Source organism: Ascaphus truei, chromosome 5 (assembly GCF_040206685.1).
Source record: "Ascaphus truei isolate aAscTru1 chromosome 5, aAscTru1.hap1, whole genome shotgun sequence".
NCBI lineage: Eukaryota > Metazoa > Chordata > Amphibia > Anura > Ascaphidae > Ascaphus > Ascaphus truei.
The window spans coordinates 146,797,723-146,820,884 of NC_134487.1; the positions used below are offsets into that span (position 1 = coordinate 146,797,723).

A 23,162-nucleotide genomic window follows, 5' to 3' on the forward strand; every position below is an offset into this window, starting at 1 on the left:
TTGCCACACACATTTTCAGTTCAGGAACTGATGCTGTTAGTTAGCCATAAAAACTCAACATACAGTAACTCTATCTTCAATATTTACACATGTCAATTAACAACTGATGTTATTGTTCTTTATAGTTGCTCCTGGAGGACATGTGTCACCTGAGACGGAACAAGTGTCTTCACCTGGGTCATGCAGCTCATCACACCTGGAAGAAGAGTGTATGAGGTGCAGGTCATATAATATGTTCACTTCTATATGTTATGTTAAAAATGTTCATTATTTGTTTTGCACATGTTATTTAAATAGGATTAATTAGTGTCAGTGAAAATGAACTTTTTTAAGACAACATGTATTGTGTTTGTGATGTTAAGTATCATGTAGGAGTTGTGAGTTTTGAACAACTTTTCATTCATTCTTATTTCACACTGAGTCCAAACAGAATTCGTAAGTCAAGGTACATTTTAATGTGATGATATAAAACGTATGAAAACATGTTAGGTGTTAGTTATCACAGTGTATAATTACATAGTAAAACAGCTGAGATTAACATGCCATTTCATTATGTGTACATTTATTTTTAGCACATGATGATAATGCCGCCAAAGACACAGAAATGCAATCAAGTGACCATGAAGAGGTTCCCATTCAAAGAGTTACACAGGCTATTGCTACAGCAACTAGCACATACGCTGCAATAGTAGCTTCTGAAGAAATAATTGTTGAAGCAGAAAATCGTCACCATTCAGATCTGATGTCAGTGGCCGAAAGGATGATATCACTGCAGGAAGAAACAATATCACAATTGTCACATCTCCATAGAGTCTTCATTGAAGTGCCTAAACAAATGCAAAAAATTAACACGTCATTAGAAGCAATAGTTGTTCAGCTAACCCAAGCTAATCACTTGAGAATGACTACAGCAGCACATCAATTCAGCTTTACACCATCAGAGGATGGATGTTTACATGCTGCTACTTTTTCACCCCAGTCATCTGATGTTCATTCCCCAGGTCGGGATGTTACCGGTAAAGTAGCTGAAAGTTCAGTGCATGTTCCTGACAACATCCTACCGCTGCCATCTGTAGAAATTCTGGAGCTGACACCAACAAAGGAGGCGCCAAAAAGAAAAATGCACAAGCAGTTACTACTGACTAGTTTTTGGACACAAACCAAAAAACCCAAACATGAAACGGAGCAAGCATCAGTTGTGCACTGTGTACCAACTTGTTCACAAGTGTCACTCGCCACAAGCCCTGCCCGTGAACAGTCACTGGCCACAAGTCCTGCCCGTGAACTGTCACTGGCCACAAGCCCTGCCCGTGAAAAGTCACTGGCCACAAGCCCTGCCCGTGAACAGTCACTGGCCACAAGCCCTGCCCGTGAACAGTCACTGGCCACAAGCCCTGCCTGTGAACAGTCACTGGCCACAAGCCCTGCCCGTGAACAGTCACTGGACACAAGCCCTGCCCCTGAAGTGCCACAGGCCAGTCAAAGTGGCTCTGTTGTACTTAAAGTTGTAGCCAAACAGAAAAGAAAAATCCAAGAGACAACAAGCAGGCCTGTGACTCGGTCTCAAAATTAATAAATGTTATAATTAACTAAATCTGTATTTGGCCTTGTTTTGTTCACTTGAGATTATCTAGTGAATATTGTATGTATGATGAAGACCTGTTGTTTCCAAACATTCAAGTATGTCCTTGTACACGAGAAGGTTTGGAAAGATTAACAGTCCTAATGAATGAATATTTTTATGTATATTTATGTATTAATCATCTGTTCAGTAATGGTCCAACATTACCCAGTTGCTATGTTTTGAGAAGCTGCAATTCACTTAGCTGCAAAACATTGAATTTGGGTGTGTTTCATAGGTATTTCAGCTAGTCATTGCATGTGAATATTATTCACATGCAACTTAAATCAAACATCTATTTAACTGCTAACATCTTTATTGTTCGTGTAGAGCAGGATTAAGTGTTACATATTACTTACCTTCACCTTGCTTGAACCTTCTTAATTTTGTCCTTTCATCATGTATGAGTACTGGTTTCAATCCCATATCTGTGAATGTTTAGTAATATATATGTAGTATGTAGGGATATATGTACACACACACACACACACACACACACACACACACACACACACACACACACACACACACACACACACACACACACACACACACACACACACACACACAGTGTAATATATATATATATATATATATATATATATAAAACATACAGAACACCTACAAGCTCATATTGAACCCCCAAAATAACGACAACATATATATAAGCATATAAGTTTCACAGAGGAGTGCTACTGAGCATGGCAATATATATTTAAAACCAGAGACATAACATAAAACACAGACAAAGCTCAGTGCACATCCAGAAAAACTTATATACGGTACAGTGCCTAAATATACATGTATAAATAACTAATAAATAAAATGGTCTTTTAGTTTAACATTTTGGCCAAATTGTTGTAAGCCCTTGAGCCAAACTTCACGGCAGACCACGTTTCAAGGGTCCCTACACTAATATAAATTCTTAATAACCTGTGCATTGTCAGGAAGAATGATTTATAATAAATCTGTCAATATGAGTTGCAAAAGTTTCAAGTCTGATTGAAGCTTTTATTAACCTGTACATTACCAGGAAAAGCACTCTGTAATAGATTTGTCACAATCACACTGCATGCAGGCAAGTTCCCCTGATAGTTGGAGATGCCATGGAGTGAGCCTTTAACCATTTAAATGTGGGAGGGAGTGAGCTTCAATTGGATAGGAGGTTGCCACCCTCCAAAACAGCCAAGACTAGCTGCACAAGAATTATAAAACATACAGAACACCTACAAGCTCAAATTGAACCCCCAAAATACCCACAACATATATATAAGCATATAAGTTTCACAGAGGAGTGCTACTGGGCATGGCAATATATATTTAAAACCAGAGACATAACATAAAACACAGACAAAGCTCAGTGCACATCCAGAAAAACTTATATACGGTACAGCGCCTAAATATACATGTATAAATAACTAATAAATAAAATGGTCTTTTAGTTTAACATTTTGGCCAATATATATATATTTTAACTATTAACTATCTAAACTATCTAAACTGGTATATATTTATTTTCTCACAACATTCACTTGATTAAATGTGGGAGGGAGTGAGCTTCAATTGGATAGGAGGTTGCCACCCTCCAAAACAGCCAAGACTAGCTGCACAAGAATTATAAAACATACAGAACACCTACAAGCTCAAATTGAACCCCCAAAATACCCACAACATATATATAAGCATATAAGTTTCACAGAGGAGTGCTACTGGGCATGGCAATATATATTTAAAACCAGAGACATAACATAAAACACAGACAAAGCTCAGTGCACATCCAGAAAAACTTATATACGGTACAGCGCCTAAATATACATGTATAAATAACTAATAAATAAAATGGTCTTTTAGTTTAACATTTTGGCCAATATATATATATTTTAACTATTAACTATCTAAACTATCTAAACTGGTATATATTTATTTTCTCACAACATTCACTTGATTAAATGTGGGAGGGAGTGAGCTTCAATTGGATAGGAGGTTGCCACCCTCCAAAACAGCCAAGACTAGCTGCACAAGAATTATAAAACATACAGAACACCTACAAGCTCAAATTGAACCCCCAAAATACCCACAACATATATATAAGCATATAAGTTTCACAGAGGAGTGCTACTGGGCATGGCAATATATATTTAAAACCAGAGACATAACATAAAACACAGACAAAGCTCAGTGCACATCCAGAAAAACTTATATACGGTACAGCGCCTAAATATACATGTATAAATAACTAATAAATAAAATGGTCTTTTAGTTTAACATTTTGGCCAATATATATATATTTTAACTATTAACTATCTAAACTATCTAAACTGGTATATATTTATTTTCTCACAACATTCACTTGATTCTTCCTTGTGAAAACACAGAATTATAATAATAAAGGGCTAATGTTAGTGAAATATACATAATCTGAGCCTATAACACTATGGGTCTAAAATTATTATTAATCACATAATTCACTCATGTTGATCACCATTTAAATAGGTTTCATACAAGGCCTACTTACTGCCATCAATATGTTCAGTGTACAACTGGATTAAATAGATATATTATAGGTTCTAACACTACAGGCCTTCTAAACTAACAAAAGGCCTTGTTTGATGGTAAATCTAAATATGACACAGCTGAATGTAATAGGCCCTCAAACATACTAAGCCTGGAATATTTAACCATTTCAAAGTCAGAGCAATATAAAAATCCCTGTTTACATATAAGCCCTTAAATACAGTTCTATACACACATATTTAAATATTGGTTTTTGAGACATATATATATTGTACAATATACATATGTATATGTGTTTATGAGATATATATATATATATATATATATATATATATATATATATATATATATACACACACACATATTTAAATATTGGTTTTTGAGACATATATATATTGTACAATATACATATGTATATGTGTTTATGAGATATATATATATATATATATATATATATATATATATATATATATATATACACACACACACATATACACACATAGTTAAACTCTGTGACACAGACAGGGAGTTAACCAGACAGAAAGATACACAGGCAAATGTAGCAAAAAACATTAGCAGCTGTGTGTATATCTCATTATATGTCTGTGTAAGCACTATTTTCATAATGCCAACACTGTTTTTTTCCTCACCCACATTGTTATTTAATGAAAATCTGACACTTGTTTTGAGAATGTAGATAAAAAAACCTTAATTTGACTTTCACAGTGAAATGGCAATCAGAAACCACAAATGTCTGCCAATTATTTCTACACAATCGAATTGGTGTTTGCAAAAAGGAGTGAAACATGTAACTTTTATGGTGACCTTGAGTAGTAGCCACAAAACAGATAACATTAACCTAGTTTCACATTCTCAAGAGAGAACCTACAACTCCACTCACATTATTTGAGACGCTGCAATGGCTGAGGATCTAATTCTCAACAGTCATCCACACAAAGCGTATAAAGTAATGATTGCGGAGGCGATCATATCAACTCAAGAAAACAAAGCCAACGTGGGCCAGATCTATGATTTGATCAGAACAAAATATCCTTATTACCAAGATCCTGGGCGGGCTGGAAATTTTAAATCCTCTGTAAGATTCACTTTATCAACAAATGAATGTTTTGAACGTGTGCAGGATAACCTACATGAAAGGTTTGGATTTTGGCAGATTGCACCGCAATTTAAAATCACCATGGAACATGGTACATATCTTCTGATAAATAGCATATTTATTCCTAATAACAATAGCAATGGATCCGCTACTACTGTTCCGTGTGAATCGATACCTGCTGCAATATCTGCACCCTCCATTCCTGAAACACACATGCTACAAGAACATAACTGCTATGATGTTTTACAAAGCCTTTCTGCTGCAAACGCATTCGAATGGCTACACGAAGAAATGAACGTACCTCCGGACCAATTGTTTGAAGAAGGCAGTGCCGATTCCTATGAGCGCCTCATGGAGATGTGTGTCATACAGGATTCAGCGGTTGGCTCAACCATGGATGCAAATGCATTGTCTTTCTGGAGCGAGCAGTTGCAGCCAGACGAAGTGTTACTTCTAGAAGAATGGTAAATATAACAATCGTTATGCGTTGACTCACCGTTAAAAATTTAAACTTTTGTCTATCCACCATTTTTACTTTAAATGCGTGGATACAGCGTTACATTGCAGACTGCATAACATGTAGCGTTCACAAACACAGTGTTTCCTATTACAATATACTAGAACCAGAAACATTAGTACACATTGGTCACGGAATACATATTCCTACTTTCCTATCTCTTAAAACATATAATAGCAACATGTTACCATAACTATAACACACACCTGTTTCTTTATCATGCAACATCTATAAAAAAAAACGGGTCGGCCACATATGACGTGGGACCCTTGTCATGTGCCAAGGCGTCCTTAAAAAGGATTACAGATGTAAGGCCTGCCCCCAACCGACGTGCGCGCATCAAAGCCTATTGGCTGTGTCGGTTTGTTATAGTTACGGTCACTGCACTGTGTCATGCGTGCGCGTCTGTGGGCGTGCACTGTGCGTTAGCCCAATGTTAATTCTGTGGGAGGAGTGTTTGCGTGCACTTCACGCTGCCTTAACATGACGTCACACGTATTGGATTCTCGCATTGTGTGATCGGCCGTTGTTTCCGTCCACACACGTCTGTTTAAAAAGATTATAGAAGTACGCGTTTAGAACGAATGTAGTTTGGCCTTCATTGGATTTGAAATAAATATTATATGGTTAATGGTAGTTACAACATGTATTGAACGCACAACGTACGCATTGTTTTGCGCATGCGCTAACACTTTGTCGACCCAATCGTGAAGTGTGTGCGCACAGTAAGATGTGCGCGCACATTTTTATGTATACAGCCAACGGACAGTTCATATACATAGTTATGCGTGCAACACAATTAACAAAATGATCAATAATGATGTTTACTTGTAACCTTGTAGTTCTAACATATAAGTGATTAACGCGTGGATATACACAATCATATAGAGATGTGTAACGCGTTGTCACGGCTACACATATATTAAGGTGCCATCTTTGACCATAATGTGTTTGCTGTTTTTCAGAGATGTCGGGGAAGATTCAATGGGATCAATGTATGATTTCAGAAGAGTCTAACGTTATATGAGATGATTGTGAGGAGGAGCTATTAGATATTGCTTGCAGCGCATATTAAATAACAATACAAAATGTGATCCAATTATGCCTATATTGCATAAGCACTTAATTAACATAATGATGTTGCTAAACAGTGCAGTTAGAAAATTGAATATGTGTTCTTTATTTAGTACTAGCATTATATGGCATGGTCTGTTTTATATATAACAACCATTCCCACTCTGAACAAACATTTGTGTAGTATATTGTCTAATGGAACGTATGAATGTAGAAACTATGTAAAGGAGACTTACAACCAACCAGCCATTTCATGTAAAAATTCGCTTGTAACATGGGAATGTTGTTAAAATGGTTTGGGACTGCTGCAAATAATGTTATTGCAAGATGTAGTGGTCAACTACAATGCATGCAGTTATGAATATTAGGTCAACATCATGTAAACAATTACGTTTATGTGTATATTTCTTGTACCAAACTAACTGTAGTTTTCTGTGTTTATTAAACGTTCAACACATACATAGTAAAGTGAATATGATAATATAAGCTACCATAATAAACCTGATGTTATCATTTGACGGTGTTATACATGCATCATACACAAATTGATACATACACAAACAGTTGTATTGAAAAGTGTGCCTATGCAAATGTGCAAGTTATTGACGTTCATATGTTGAGAATACGTGTAAATGATCATCATAATAATGATGAAGTGACATGAATTGCATGGCAACTATATTAACAACATTGTCATTGGGTGAAATTAATAATGCAAAATTACATTTAAATTTGAGACACTATTGGGTTTCTGTTAACAGTTTGACACTTGTTACATGTAGGTCACATCAACACAGATGTGTGACTTATACATACACATGTGACAATGTTAAAGTAATCTTTACTAATAATTAACAGCATTACTAATCACATACATTGCAACATATAAGATGTACAAGCATTGGTGTGATTACAGGCATTCATGCATGGAGTGTTATGATCACTCAATTGCATCCGTGATTAATCATCTCCCGTAAGGATAAAACTATCAGCATTTATCCCGTTCTCTCCACCCACCTCTATATTAGATTAATGGTATTTTTAAGGGAACATACATTAAATGTGATGTAATGGCACTAATCATTTTCTAATACAATGCTCATGAAACCTCAATAGTAGCTAAACGCATGTACATGATTCAGAAACTACATGTATGTAAAATGTCACGTTTAGCAATATGTTGGGTTTTTACATCGTATAATTAAACGTCTATTGAGGTAGGCACATCTTATGACAGATGTCAGTTCATATACATACCATGATCAGTCATAGAGGAGATATATCTATAATACAATGGAACAATATATAAATTGCAAACATTGACATGACATCTTCACTAATGTAAGCAACACAGCAAAGTGTGTATTTCGTGTTAAATGTGAAACACCATGTATATTTTATCACATAAAAAAATGAAAAGCAGGCTGGTGTACACATCATATGGATGCGCATGTTACACTGTCACAATAACATTGTATGTAACCATACTGCAAGAATGAATGACTATGGCCATACTATGTGTATTGTGTTAGCATCATCAACAACACAATGCTAAACAATTACTCATTTGTTACACCAGTTGTATTCACATACACACAACTAATTCACAATCGAATAAGGATTATATAACCTGTGCAACAATAACATACCGGTGCCACATGCCTTTGTGCACACAGCAGAGAAGAGAAAGGTGTGCAACCCATATTCATCTGTGTCCTAACAGAAGGTTATGTAAACAAAAATTAGTGTTAATATAACATAATTAATATATAAAAGTAGTACTATAAAAATATATGTTTTTACCTACAAGAAAAAACGAATTTATGAGATTCTGGCGTGTCTGGCCACCACTGGCTGTTTGTTCATTTTCAGCAGCTACATGGGTGGGATGCTCCTCTACCAAAGCCTCAGCTAGGTCTGATTGTACATTATGTGTGAGTGCCACATTGTGCAAAATGCAACAGGCAATGATAATATCAGACACTTTTTGTGGCTTGTATAGAAGAGCCCCACCAGTTCTGTCGAGACACCTAAATCTGGTCTTGAGTAGGCCAAATGTCCTCTCTATAACAGATCGCGTAGATATATGGGCTGCATTGTACCTCTCCTCTGCTTCAGTTTGAGGGTTTAGCACCGGAGTCAAGAGCCACGGCCTAATTCCGTATCCTGAGTCACCTATAATCAATGAAGCACACATAAGCTTACATTAGTGATAAGATTCTACAATGAAATCATTCCTAAACAAAAATGTGTTTAGTGTTACAACATCCAAATATGTACTCACCCAGCAGCCAACCATGTCCAAAATGGGCTTCTTCGAAAGCATGGAAGACTGAAGAGTTCCTCAGGATAGAGGAATCGTGACTGGAACCAGGGAATTTGGGTACCACATGCACTATCCTCATCGTGGCATCACATACCACCTGGACATTCAGTGAATGGTAGTGCTTACGGTTGCGGTAAACATGCTCACTCTGACTAGGTGCAATTAAAGCAACATGGGTGCAATCGATTGCACCCAGCACACATGGTATCCCTGCTATGTTATAAAAGCCATTCCTGACTTCCAGCCACTCTGTCGCCTCTGTAGGAAAATGAATATAATTCCTAGCGCGTCTATTGAGTGCATAGAGAAACTGGGTAAAGGCCCGCAAGAATGTAGATTGCGAGACCCCGCCCACTATGCCCACTGTTGTCTGGAATGACGCGGAAGCAAGATAATGTAATGAGCACAGCATTTTAACAAGCCCAGGGACTGCACGACCTCTGGCTGTCAAAAAATCTAAATCTCCCATTATCTCCTCATAAAGAGATAAGATTGCTGCTGAACTCAAACGATAGCGACTTACTATCTCCTCCTCACTCATCCCATCTAACAGGGTTCTCTCCCTGTACACACGCGGACGAGGCACAACTTGTCTCCTCTGTCTTCTCCTCTGATCTCCTATCCCTCTACCTGTCCCTCTCCCTGTCCCTGTCATATCCGCGTGCCTGTCCCTGTCACTGTCCCTGGCTCTGTCCCTCCCTTGCCCTATGTCATTCTCTTGATCAGCAAGCATGTCATGGAAAAGAATGTTCCTCCGTCTCCTAAACAATCGCAACATTTTGAAATGAGTAGCTGTGAATGAGCAGGTAATGGGAGTCCTTTAAATAGGTATGTGATGATGTCAGGTGACATAGTAAAATGCAAGGTGTTACATTAACATATTAAAGTACTTGGGTCCCAAGCTGTCTCCATTTGATATAAGAAGTATTTGTTCTGTGTATTCAGCAGGGAATCATGATATTTGACAATGATGTAACGTGAAGCTTTGTACAAGCATTCATTGAAAATTATTAGTGTAATGTGCAATGCATGTAACACTTCTGAATGCAACACTCAGTCATGTAATTAGAAAAAAAGCCTGAGATTGACGTTGAAAAAGTTTGCTGTAACATGTCTAATTAGCCATGTTATTGTCACATGTTCACAACAATGAATTCTCTCGTGTGCATATGCATACATTTATGTAATGAGGATAGTTGCTATTGAATCAGTTTGAAAGGTGTAACAATGATTAACTAGTGTAGATGTGTGTATAAGTTAGCTTGAAGTGCTTGTAATGCAACGTTTACAATGTAAACATGCAATGTGATTGACTGTCCAATAACTGACGTCATGAAAAAAGTGAGGACCCAAAGTACATGTAAACATGAGAAGAAAGATGTACATGAACGTTTAAAGATGCGTTACACATTACAAGCATTGTGTAATGTAAAGCAACATGAATATACGGTGGATGTGTTAGATGTGTGACATGTGTAACATCATATAAACAATTGTCGCTCAGTTCAGTAAAATGTGTCATATAATGTGAGGTTCTCCTTTAAGAGTTGAGTATAGGATTTTCCCTTGACACATCATCACATAATGAGTAATGTGACACGCAAATGATGAAAACATATAAAAGTACAATGTTAATCAAATAATACACGTCAGGTGTGACACAATGCAGTGAATGCCCCCCACACTGTAATGCTAATCACATTTGTATTGTGAGCAATGGAACGTAAACAGTACTATCATGTTATACGTCCCCGCTCCATTGACTCCATTGATGTACAGATGAATTTTTTTTTCTAAGTGCCGTTCCGGCAGCCTTAGCGATTGTTCTCCCCTCCAACTTGCCAACTTTAGTTGGCGGGAGAAATTGGCCATACAGTCTCAATTTCTTAGTGCCGATCAGCCCCGATAAGCTGATTTTGCTACTTGAATACAGCCGAATTAAAAAAGTGGCGATAAGTGCCGAAAACAGGCTTATCGGCAGCAGACTGGCCATAACAAAATTATCGGCTACAAAACCTGCCGAAATCAAGCACTTATCGGCGCTTACTGAATCTCAAACCCAATTTTGGCAGTAAAATGGCGAAAAAACCCTTATCAACGCTTATTGCATAGAGCCCTTAGTCTCTGCGAAGTAAACTTTTCAGGCTTCCAAACGAAGCCGGTCGCTCTGTTATTTCGAACAGAGCAACATTGAAAAACCCGCTGAACTTCTTCGACTCACCTCATTGGTTGGCTGAGATAGACTTGCTTCCTTTCTTGGTCAGTACCTAACATTCACTCTGCTGGGCTATCCCCAGAACGGAGGGGGAAGGAGCAGCCAATCAGAGCACGGGGATTCCTCCCCAACAGCCAATAGAAAGAGGTGCTCGACCACAGCTGACATCACTCCTTCTTTCGCCACTTCTCAGTTCACATGAACTCCTTTCTAACCTGCGCCCTCTGACACTACACAGCTATACCCCTGCACTAAATCACACCCCTACAAATCCTCTTCACACATTCTCTTTCTATCCATGCTTCTCCTCCTTGCTTCTGGGGATAACTCTCCCAATCCTGGTCCTTGCCTTATTTCTGTATGCTCTTGACCTCACCTGCCGAATACAACCTCTACTCCTTCTGGTGTTAACCCCTCTAACCTCATACCCATCCCCTATCACCCTCCCTCCTCTCTCCCTTTCTCCGGTGCCCACTGGAATGCTCGCTCCCTTTCTAACTGTTACACCAGTGCTGCCCGCAGACCAGATTCGTCCCTTATACTGAGGTGGGGACGTATATGTGCACGCACCCGCAGCAGAAGGAGCGTGTCCGGAGTGTGGTGTTTTGGCATTGCCAGGCCAGGTGTGAATAGATGTAGCAATACTTGCTGGTACCGGTACAGAAGAGACGAAGTCGTTGCCATTAGCCAAGGTCGGGGAGAGAGAGATCCGGGAGGTCGAGGTCCAAGCTGTGGTCGAGGGATGAGGGAAGCTGCAAGGTCAAGAGGGAGCCGGGGTCTAGAGCCAGATAGGAACGTCCGCCAAGCCAGGTCGCAACCTGAATAAACGAAGACAAAGGGAGAGCCAGAATAGACATCCGTAGCAGAGACTATGTTGAGCGATGTGAGAGAGGTAGGACATTTACTAAATACTGTGGCTGACCAATGGGTAGCGGAGGCAGGCCTGGAGGAGCCCGAGGAGCTATCCAGGATTGGTCCCCATAATAGGCCGCCAGGTGGTAGGGTTTAGGGTTAACTGGTAACCAGCGCGTGGGCGGGGGGCATGGCTTCACTGCAAGAGCAGTGAATAAATTAACTTGTGTCGGCACGCGCTAAGTAACGGGAGGGGATGCGCGCGCAGGGGCAATGGCAAGGGCCCGAGCACCAGCCGCACGCGGAGCAGCGGCAGCCCGGCGGAGAGGACGGGGAATCCCCCCCACCACGGAGGTCGAGCGGGAACGGTGAGGACGGAGCCCCACAGCAGCGGGAGCCGAAAGAGGTGAGGGGAGGTCACTGGATTTGGTCGTTTCCCAGGCGTAGTGGACATTCACGGACCAGATGCTCGGAGGATCCGCAGTAATAACATAATCCACCAGCTTGGCGAGCTTGTTGTATTGGTGTCCGGGGACGCTGGACTCCAAGTTGCATCGGCTCCAGATGAGTTCCTCCAGAAGCCCTGGCCTGGGTTGTGAGGCGAGCTCGTCCTTCACGGAATCCGTTAAGCCTCGCCAGAAGACTGAGACTAAAGCCTGCTGGTCCCATCGTGTCTCAGCTGCTATAGTCCTGAACTCCAAGGTGTACTGGGCCACGGAACGACATCCCTGAGAAAGCTCAAGCAAAGAGTCAGAGGCAGTTTCTTGGCGTGCGGGGGTATCGAAGACCTGTCGAAAGTCTCGTCTAAAGGCCGCTTAATCGCGGGTGATTTCGGGATGTAGTTCCCAAATCGGGGAGGCCTATGCTAGCGCTTTCCCTGCAAGTAGGCTGTACACATATGCCACTTTCTTACGACCAGTGGAGAACTGCTGCGGAGCCATATCAAACTGGATCTCGCATTGATTGAGAAAACCGCGACAGGCGTGCGGATCCCCCGCATACGGTTTAGGTGCTGGGATCTTCGGGCCTGAGATCGCGGCGGATACAGTTCTGGCGACAGTGGCGGTGCGGCCACAGGTGGTGCCTGAAATGAAAGGTCCTGTACCTGTTGAGTGAGGAGAGCCATTTGATCAGTTAGGGCCTGGACTTGTTGATACATGGCCATCATCATGGAGGCCATGTCAGTCTGGTCTGCGTCTTGTGGGCTCGACATAATGTTACGCCGGTGCTGCCCGCCCTTATACTGAGGCGGGGACGTATATTTGCACGCACCCGCAGCAGAAGGAGCGTGTCCGGAGTGTGGTGTTTTGGCGTTGCCAGGCCAGGTGTGAATAGGTGTAGCAATACTTGCCGGTACCGGTACAGAAGAGACGAAGTCGTTGCCATTAGCCAAGGTCGAGGAGAGAAAGATCCGGGAGGTCGAGGTCCAAGCTGTGGTCGAGGGATGAGAGAAGCTGCAAGGTCAAGAGGGAGTCGGGGTCTAGAGCCAGATAGGAACGTCCGCCAAGTCGGGTCGCAACCTGAATAAATGAAGACAAAGGGAGAGCCAGAATAGACGTCCGTAGCAGAGATGTCGAGCGATGTGAGAGAGGTAGGACAGGTACTAAATACTGTGGCTGACCAATGGGTAGCGGAGGCAGGCCTGAAGGAGCCCAAGGAGCTGTCCAGGATTGGTCCCCATAATAGGCCGCCAGGTGGTAGGGGTTAGGGTTAACTGGTAACCAGCGAGTGGGCGGGGGGCGTGGCTTCACTGCAAGAGCAGTGAATAAATTAACTTGTGTTGGCACGCGCTGTGTAACGGGAGGGGATGCGCGTGCAGGGGCAATGGCAGGCGCCCGAGCACAGCCACACACGGAGCAACGGCAGCCCGACGGAGAGGACGGGGAAGCCCCCCCACCACGGAGGTAGAGCGGGAGCGGCGAGGACGGAGCCCCACAGCAGCGGGAGCCGAAAGAGGTGAGGGGAGGTCACGCTGTGACCGCCTTGACCCCCGAGTTCTCACAGTACCCCTTCCCCCTTCAGGGTCGACCTCAGGACGATCCTTCCATGGTTTGTATGGAAACTTTTTCCGGAAGTGTTTAAGAAGTTCTGGTGCATGAATGTCGTTAAGAGGTACCCAAGACCTCTCTTCGAGTCCGAAGCCCTTCCAATGGACCAAGAAATGGACTTTACCTCTGGAGAGATGGGAATCTAGTATGGTTTGGACCTCGTACTCTTCGTTGCCCTGTATGATCACTGGATCAGGTTTAAGAGTGTGGTCTGGAAATAGAGGACTAGAGATGAACGGTTTGAAAAACATTAGGAATTCTCATGCTTGGGGGTAGTTGAAGGCGGAAGGCCACCGGGTTAACCTGCTCCACGATAGGAAATGGCCCTAGAAACCTAGGAGCCAATATAGGGGAAGGGGTTTTGAGGTGGATATTTTTAGTAGACAACCAAACCTTGTCCTCTGGTTTGTAGTTGGGTGCTGGTCGGCGACGGCGGTCGGCCTGGACTTTAGAAGACAGGGAGGCCCTTTGAAGTGCTGATTGAATTCTAGCTCAAAAGTCCTGTAGGAGGGAGATGTGTTCATCCACAGCTGGAACTCCAGAGGAGATATTGGAAATAGGTAGGCAAGCCGGGTGAAAGCCGTAATTAATAAAGAAAGGTGTCTCACCAGTGGATTCATTCCTGGAGGAATTAAAGGCATACTCAGCCCAGGAAAGTAATTCCGCCCAGTCATCCTGGGAGTCAGAGAAGAAGCACCTTAAATATTTCTCGAGAGACTGATTGACCCTATCGGTCTGTCGATTAGATTGAGGATGATATCCCGAAGAGAAGGAGGAAGAATTGCCCAGTCTTCTGATGAGAGTCCTCGGAGGTCGAGCGGGAGCGGCGAGGACGGAGCCCCACAGCAGCGGGAGCCGAAAGAGGTGAGGGGAGGTCACGCTGCGACCGCCGTGACCCCTGAGTCCTCACACTAACAAGTTCCTCTCTGTGCATGACTTCTTTCTTTCTCACTCTCTGCTCCTATTTGCTATAACTGAGACCTAGCTCACTCAGTCTGACTCTGCCCTGGGAGCTGCCCTATCTTATGGTGGCCTTTCTTTCTCCCACACCGCGCCCTGATGGCAGGGGTGGAGGCGTGGGGCTCCTGCTCTTCTCTCTGCCGTTACCAAACCCTTCCTATTCCTCCCTCTCTTGTTTTTCCCTTCTTTGAGGTTCACACTGTCCAGAAAATCTCTCCTCTCCCTGTCCACGTGGCGGTCATCTATCGCCCACCTACCTCTACTCATCCCCTTCCTGCCTTTCTCTCTCACTTTGAATCCTGGCTCTCTTTCTTTCTCTTCTCAGACTCCCCTGTTCTTCTCCTTGGGGACTTCAATTACCCCTCTCTCCCTTGGGCTTCCCGTTTTCTCTCTCTAACCTCTTCTTTTGGCCTTCAACAGTGGACTGCAGCCAGCACCCACAAGGATGGCCACTACCTAGACCTGGTTTTCACTAAAAACTTCTCTCTCTCCGATTTCTCCATTTCCCCTTTTCATCTCTCTTGACCATCACCTCATCTCATTCTATATCTCGCTTCTCCACTTCTCCACCTCCATCTACCCCCAGTTCTGCAGAAACCTGCGCTCTATTCACCTACCAGACTTTGATTTCACTTCACACTCCTCCCTCTCCTCTCTCAGCTCTGCTACAGACCCTGACAACCTGGTCGGAACAACAATTCTGCATTATACCTCCTCTCTTGATCTACATGTCCCGCTTTCTCTCTGCCATCCTCGCCCTTCTAACCCCAGACCCTGGCTAAATTCCCACACGTGCATGCTGCGTTCCTCCACTCATTCCTCTGAACGCCTCTGGAGGAAATCTCATACTCTCGCAGACTTTCTTCACTACAAATTTATGCTATCCTGTTTCAACTCTGCCCTCTCGCAAGCTAAATAAGCCTACTTTTCTTCACTAATCAACACACACAAGTCTAATGCACGCCGACTCTCTGTCTTTGATGCTCTACTCAAACCAGCCTCAGCTGCCTCTTCTTCCTCCATCGGCGCCCAGGACTTTGCTGACTATTTTAAAGAAAAGGTGGAATCCATACATCAGAACATCCCCTCTGTTTCTTCCTTCCATCCTACACCTCTTCCTAACTCTCCTCCTGCCTTCCTTGACTCTTTTTCCACTGTCTCAGAGGAGGATGTGTCACTGTTGATCTCCTCTTCCCTCTCTACCACTTGCTCTCTTGACCCCATTCCTTCCCATCTCCTAAAACCTCTTGGACCTACTATTATCCCTACCCTCACACACATTTTTAACTCCTCCCTCTACTCTGGTACCTTCCCATCCTCCTTCAAACATGCGGCAAGCTTGACCCTATCTGTCTTTCTAACTATCGACCTGTCTCCCTCCTGCCTTTTGCCTCCAAACTCCTTGAACGTGTTGTACTCTCTCGCTTGCTTCATTTTCTCAACACCTATTCTTGCCTAGACCCTGTACAATCTGGCTTCCGCACTGCTCACTCCACGGAAACAGCCTACACTAATATAACGGATGACCTCCATGCTGCCAAGGACAGAGGTTATTACACTCTGCTCATATTACTCGGCCTCTCTGCTGCATTTGACACCGTGGACCACCCTCTTCTCCTTCACATTCTCCATACTCTTGGTATTCATAACAAAGCTCTATCCCGGATCTCCTCCTACCTCTCCCATCATACTTTCAGTGTCTCTTCTGCTAACACCTCCTCCTCCTCTATTGATCTCTCTGTGGGGGTACTCCAGGGCTCTGTCCCGGGACCTCTTCTCTTTTCTCTGTCCACACTCTCTCTAGGGGACCTAATAACATCTCTTGGGTTTAAATATTTGACGACACACAAAATTACTTTTCAACACCCGACCTTACACCTGCTGTACAAACCAAAGTTTCTGAATGACTCTCTGCTATATCATCCTGGATGGCCCTCCGCCGCTTTAAAATCAAATCCCGTATCACACACTCAATTCTCCTCCTCACTTTTAAAGCTTTACACTCTTCTGCCCCTCCTTACATCTCAGCCCTAATTTCTCGTTATGCACCATCCCGACTCTTGCGTTCTTCTCAAGGATGTCTTCTTTCTACCCCCTTTGTATCTAAAGCCCTCTCCAGCCTTAAACCTTTTTCGCTGTCTGCCCCGCACCTCTGGAATGCCCTTCCCCTCAATACCCGACTAGCACCCTCTCTATCCACCTTTAAGACCCACCTTAAGACACACTTGCTTAAAGAAGCATATGAATACTACTGTGGATTATACTGGACACATGATACATATTGCTTGGCCCCCTGCAGACGCACTTACCAGAATTCCCTCCTACTATCTCTGTACGTTCTCCCTACCTACCATTAGATTGTAAGCTCTTCGGAGCAGGGACTCCTTTTCCTTAATGTTACTGTTATGTCTGAAGCACTTATTCCCATGACCTGTTATTTACAGGCATACCCCACATTAACATACGCAATGGGACCGGAGCATGTATGTAAAGTGAAAATGTACTTAAAGTGAAGCACTACCTTTTTCTCACTTATCGATGCATGTACTGTACTGCAATTGTCATATACGTGCATAACTGATGTAAATAACGCATTTGTAACAGGCTCTATAGTCTCCCCGCTTGCGCACAGCTTCGGTACAGGTAGGGAGCCGCTATTGCTGTTCAGGACGTGCTGAATGGCGCATGCGTGAGCTGCCGTTTGCCTATTGAGCGAGATGTACTTACTCGCGAGTGTACTTAAAGTGAGTGTACTTAAACCGGGGTATGCCTGTATATTATCTGTTATTTATTTGATTAACACATGTATTACTACTGTGAAGCGCTATGTACATTAATGGCGCTATATAAATAAAGACATACAATACAATACGTCAGACAAGTAGGAGTGCCCAGCATGCACGAAAATCCGGCTGCGCCGGAAATATGATTTTTGCCAAAAGGAGAGCAGACTCTATGGCTAACTCATTGCCACCTGCATAACCGGCTCCGCCAAGTCTGGAAACTACAAAAGGTGTCCACCGCAGGGTGCCCTTTGTAGTCTGGACCTGGCCATTCGCCCTTTACTCACTCACCAAACATTTCCCCACCTCTGGACATCCTCTCCCCTTTGAACCACGGACCCTATGGAAACTTGCTGGCACATTGACTGGTAGCCCGTTTAAGCTGCATAGAGCCTTATAAGAAATGTATCAAACATCATAAAACATACTTTAATACATGGGAGACATTGGGGAGACTCGTGGCTGTAAGGGATATAGGACTGAGATATCGGGGCTCGAAAACCAGGAGTCTGGGGGACATGGGGCAGCCCCGGTGTAATTCCACCTGCGTACCAGCAAATCATGCCTGCTCACTGGGTAGAATTAAGGTACTACTGGTAGCTCCGGCCCCCGAACTCCCGCAAACAAATAATTGCATTCTTACCCAAATATCCCACCAAAAACTTACACACAGAAAGTTTAATGAGTTTGGGGTAAAGGGAGCATGGAAAGTGGAAAAGCAGGGGTCACTTTAACTTTTCATGCAACGATACCTGGCCCCTGGCTTATACTGCTAGGTAGCTGCCAGGTATACAAAGTCATCACATATCCCACAGCCCAGACTCAGGGCTCTCTGCGCCGCTCTCTGTGTCCTTCAATCCAAACCAGTCAGGCCCGGGCGGCCCACCCACACCTCCATGGCTGTGAGATATCCGTTGTAAGAACCCCAACTCTGCCTATGGTGGTTCTAATGCCACCTGCCCCTGTGGTCCCGGAGGCCACCTCCTATAGCTCATCCCCACACGGTATGCAGATGAAGCTGAGCCGGGGGGAAAGGGGGGGTCGCTTGTGTCCAGCAAGGATGTCAGGCTGTCGTAGGGGTGATGAATAACCTACAACCCTATGTAGAGGGGAGGCTGCCGGCCCGATCCAAGGACCTTCTACCCTGTATCCGCTGCTGTAGGGGGGTGGCGGTATGGGACCCCAGGCCTTGTCCAGATGGGTCCCCAGAGATCTCGGCTTGAATGGGGAGATGTGACGATTGGGGCAATGTGGCTCTTCTAATAAATGTAAAGCCCAGCCATTGCTCCGTCTGAATGAATATACAGAGTAGCCCGGTATATTCATCCTATCGTGGCTTATCTGGACAAATATATTATGTGAATGGATATATGTAAAACTTTTACTGTGTGTAAATGTAACTGAAAGCATAAAAATGTGTTGTAAAGCATAGCCAAGGTCTCTGAAAATGCAGGTCTGAGATACCCATTGTCAGCCCACATATCTGGACAAATGGCTATTGCTGGGACTGGAGGGGGGGATGTGTACTCAATCCTTGTTAACTGTGACTCTGAGGGCAGGCTCATTGTTACAGTCAGACTGAGTCATAAATCTCCACATGAGGTATCCAGCTGAAACTGGACTCTGAGGTTTAAAGACCCAATTGACTGAGGCATTAGTGGTTAGTTGGTTTGAATTTCCCACAGCCTGATTGGCCTATGTAGCTCACTCCATGCTGTGATTGGTCCCGCACACAGCGTCCACTTTGTGATTGGTCACAACCATTTCTTCATGATTTCCTATGGAGACAGGAATCTAGAAATGTGGTGGCCAATCTCAGTTCCACAGATCATTGTTGGATTGGCATGGAGATTGACTAAATGGTGTTCTCTGAGGTTGTGCCACCAGAAACACCCAAGGCGAGGCTGTGTGCCTTTCTGAAGCGGGCTTTAAACTTGAATGATTGCCTCTTGCAGCCAGAGCTGCCTGTGGTTCCCGATCCTCCACAGGAGTGGAAGCTGCGCTGGGCAAGCCATTTCAATGGAACCGCACACCTAGGACTGCTAGGATTCCCCCTGTATTCCCTGTTTGGTGTGAGTATAGCTCTGTTGAATATATTATGTTGCGTCTGTTGGCTCCAGCAAAAATAAACTCCAGTTTATTTGATCTGGTCTCCTGTGACAGTAAGCTCTTCGGGCCAGCGACTCCTTTTTGCTAATGTTGCATTTATGTCTCATGCACTTATACCCATTATTGTTATATTATATTATTATGTCATGTGTATTACTGCTGTGAAGCGCTTTGTGCATATATGGCACTATATAATAAAGATATAAATACATAAATCTAAGATGCTAAAAGCAAAGGTTTGGCTACTTTAGTCTTTGGGGAAATTAGTAAGTTGACCATAAGTACCGATTTGACCAAGACAGTGACAGTTTTTAAAGCCTTGTCCCGGTGTCCCAAAGGGGTGAGTAAAATGTCTAATTCATCCCAGTTTTTTAATTTGGAGAAGTAGAAAAAATTGGGAGGAGCACACGAACCAAATGGAGCAAAAAAGGACCCAAAGTCAAAATATATAAAAATGGTACTTACCCTTTTTATATATTTTGACTTTGGGTCCTTTCCTGCTCCATTTGGTTTGTGCGCTCCTCCCAATTTTTTCTACTTCTTCAATCACCATTGGAAGCTGCACAGCCAGTCAGTCACACCAAGGAAAAGTGAGTACTTTTACCAACTGAGGGGAACCTGCCAATGAGATTGATCGTGGGTGGGCCACCACCACCTGTCTTCAGGAGGACTGCACCCATTATTGTTGTTGCATTATCACTACTCTGTATTTGTGATTACGGATTTCCTTTGTATGTTGGTTCTGGCATTATAGTATTATTATTGGCCTGGTTTTTGAATTTGCCACGTCTTTTGTAGCGACAATTTCAAAACTGGAACATATGAGATGTTTTACTCACCCACTGCTGCAGACTGGCTTCCACGGCTACTTCCTCCTTTGTCAGAGTCAGATGTTCGGCCTGCCCTCGGAAGGCGAGCCCAACATTCGCACGTAAAAGCAGTGCCAGACCTGAGGCTTTCCCAGTCATCGTCCTCCCCCCCCCCAACCAAACGTAAAGTGTGTGTCTCTGTGGAGGGCGGGAGGAGCTGTGTCTGTCAATCTGTCAGGGGGGGCTGTGTGTTTCTTTGGTGAGGGGAGCTGCGTGTGTGTCTCTTTGTGGGGGGATGTGGTGAGTGTGTGTCTGTGGGGGGCTCTCTGTGTATGTTAATCAAGTGTTTTCTTTACCCTTATCCCACCCTGTCCTTATCAGACAGCTAATAACGTTAAGAGAAGGTTAGGAAGGTTAGGGCGTGTCGGTCAAACACACTAACCTTTGTCCATCTTGACAAAAGTCAGCGTCATTGACCGAAACGTCGATCTCTGTGGAATAAATCTTTTTGTACCAAGACCACTGGAGTGACGGTTCTTTCTACGCTTCGCAGGATTTTCTTATCATACATCTCCTCACTTTGGGTTAACTTCTGTGCACCCGAGGCTGCTAATTCTGATCCAGTGAGTGCACCTATACTGTAAAACAAATATATAATCACTGCGCTTCTCCATGTAAAGAGCATGCAGCTAGTGAAGGAAATGGCCATACAAATGTGCAAAACAGAAAGTGAATCCCTGCACTTCTCCCTTTGGGATAGCAATCAATGGGGAATATAAATATATGTATATTTATATTCCCCATTGATTGCTATCCCAAAGGGAGAAGCGCAGGGATTCACTTTCTGTTTTGCACCTATACTGTACCTCTTGCATTATCCTTGTGAAGTACATCAAATTTTTATTATTTTACATTTTGTAAATCTCAGAAGATTTGAATAGTGTCTTCTCGGTCATCTCTGTCTCTAGCCAGAGGGGGTCCGTAAACATTTACAATGCCGCTTTCATGTCCGCTGTCCGCTCATGGTTCTTCTTTTAATTGTTTTATTTCCTCAAAAACACAGACCTGGTCAATCCTAGACGACCTCACAGGAGACACAGAGAAATAGATATTTTAAAATGCAACTTATCCCTTTGGTTTCTGTATTGTTAACAGAAATGAATAGTTTAAGGGCTCGACGTTGTGAGAATTTAGCAGACGCTATCAAACAGTATGTGCATCTGCTAATCTTCCCAACTTCAAGCAATATTCTTTATTTCAAATTAGATGCTCTGATAATCACTTTAAGACATCTGAATAATACATTTCCTCTATTATTTTAGCAGAAAACAAACTTTTTTCGTGCAACGTAAAACAGCAATACAGATTAACTTTTTTAAATATATGTATTTTTTTCCCCTGTTTATTACAGGTTTGAAGCAGAATGGCTCCGGCGCTAAAACCCCATTAATTTCTGCTCCAAGGACACCTGCTTCCGGAGATTCTTACCTCCGTAGTGGGTGCCTGTATCTCTGCGGAATTTAAAGGTGCAGGTCACACGAGCAAAAAGGAATCCACACTGGGATGACGACGTCACGGCTTCGTATTGGCCCATGTGACATGGAACATTTAAGCCGCTATTAGATTAAGGAACACAGTTTCTCTGCCTGCGGAGATACCGGCACCACTACGGAGGTAAGTATCTCTGGAAGCAGGAGGTCCTCGGAGATTAAATTAATGGGGTTCAGCTATGGCGACCCACTGCTTCAGACCTGTAATAAAAAATTAATATAATATATATATATTTTTTTTTAAGTTAACCCGTATTGCTTCTTGAAGTTATTTTTGTATTGGGGCATTCTATCTGTGTTTCTTACAGTAGATAACCATGAAATTGCATTAACAGCCGCATTTCCCTTCTTCAGCCCGAGAGAATTAGAAATTCCAGTCAGCAGTGGGGTCCATTTTCCAGCCAACGTTATTGAAAAAACTCTTACTTCTAATTTTCTTGTCAGTGTGATAGTGTTAAGACCTATCACTTTCGAAGAGCAAAATGTTTGAAATCTGGTCACGTGACATAAAATTCTGATTTGATCGAATATGTTTACTAATCTCTGTTTCATATTACAATCCTAATTGATTGTCATGGGGAAAAAATGTCATATTACATCAGTTCAGATCACATTTAAAACTGACAAACCACACCTAATGTTCCAGCACTCACTGGGGGTTATGCAC

The 23,162-nt window shown here is 43.0% G+C and overlaps 1 long non-coding RNA gene across 1 annotated transcript in view; it reads right to left on the minus strand.

Annotated features, from left to right (window-relative positions):
• Positions 1-514: 514 nt before the first annotated feature.
• Positions 515-23,162, minus strand: part of LOC142495476 (uncharacterized) — a 62,667-nt gene continuing 40,019 nt past the window's right edge. Inside the window, exons 2-4 of the long non-coding RNA XR_012801744.1 lie at positions 5,554-5,705; positions 1,981-2,049; positions 515-827 (exon numbers count right to left, since the gene is read on the minus strand). This is a non-coding gene — a long non-coding RNA (uncharacterized LOC142495476). The remainder of the gene's footprint in view (positions 828-1,980; positions 2,050-5,553; positions 5,706-23,162) is intronic.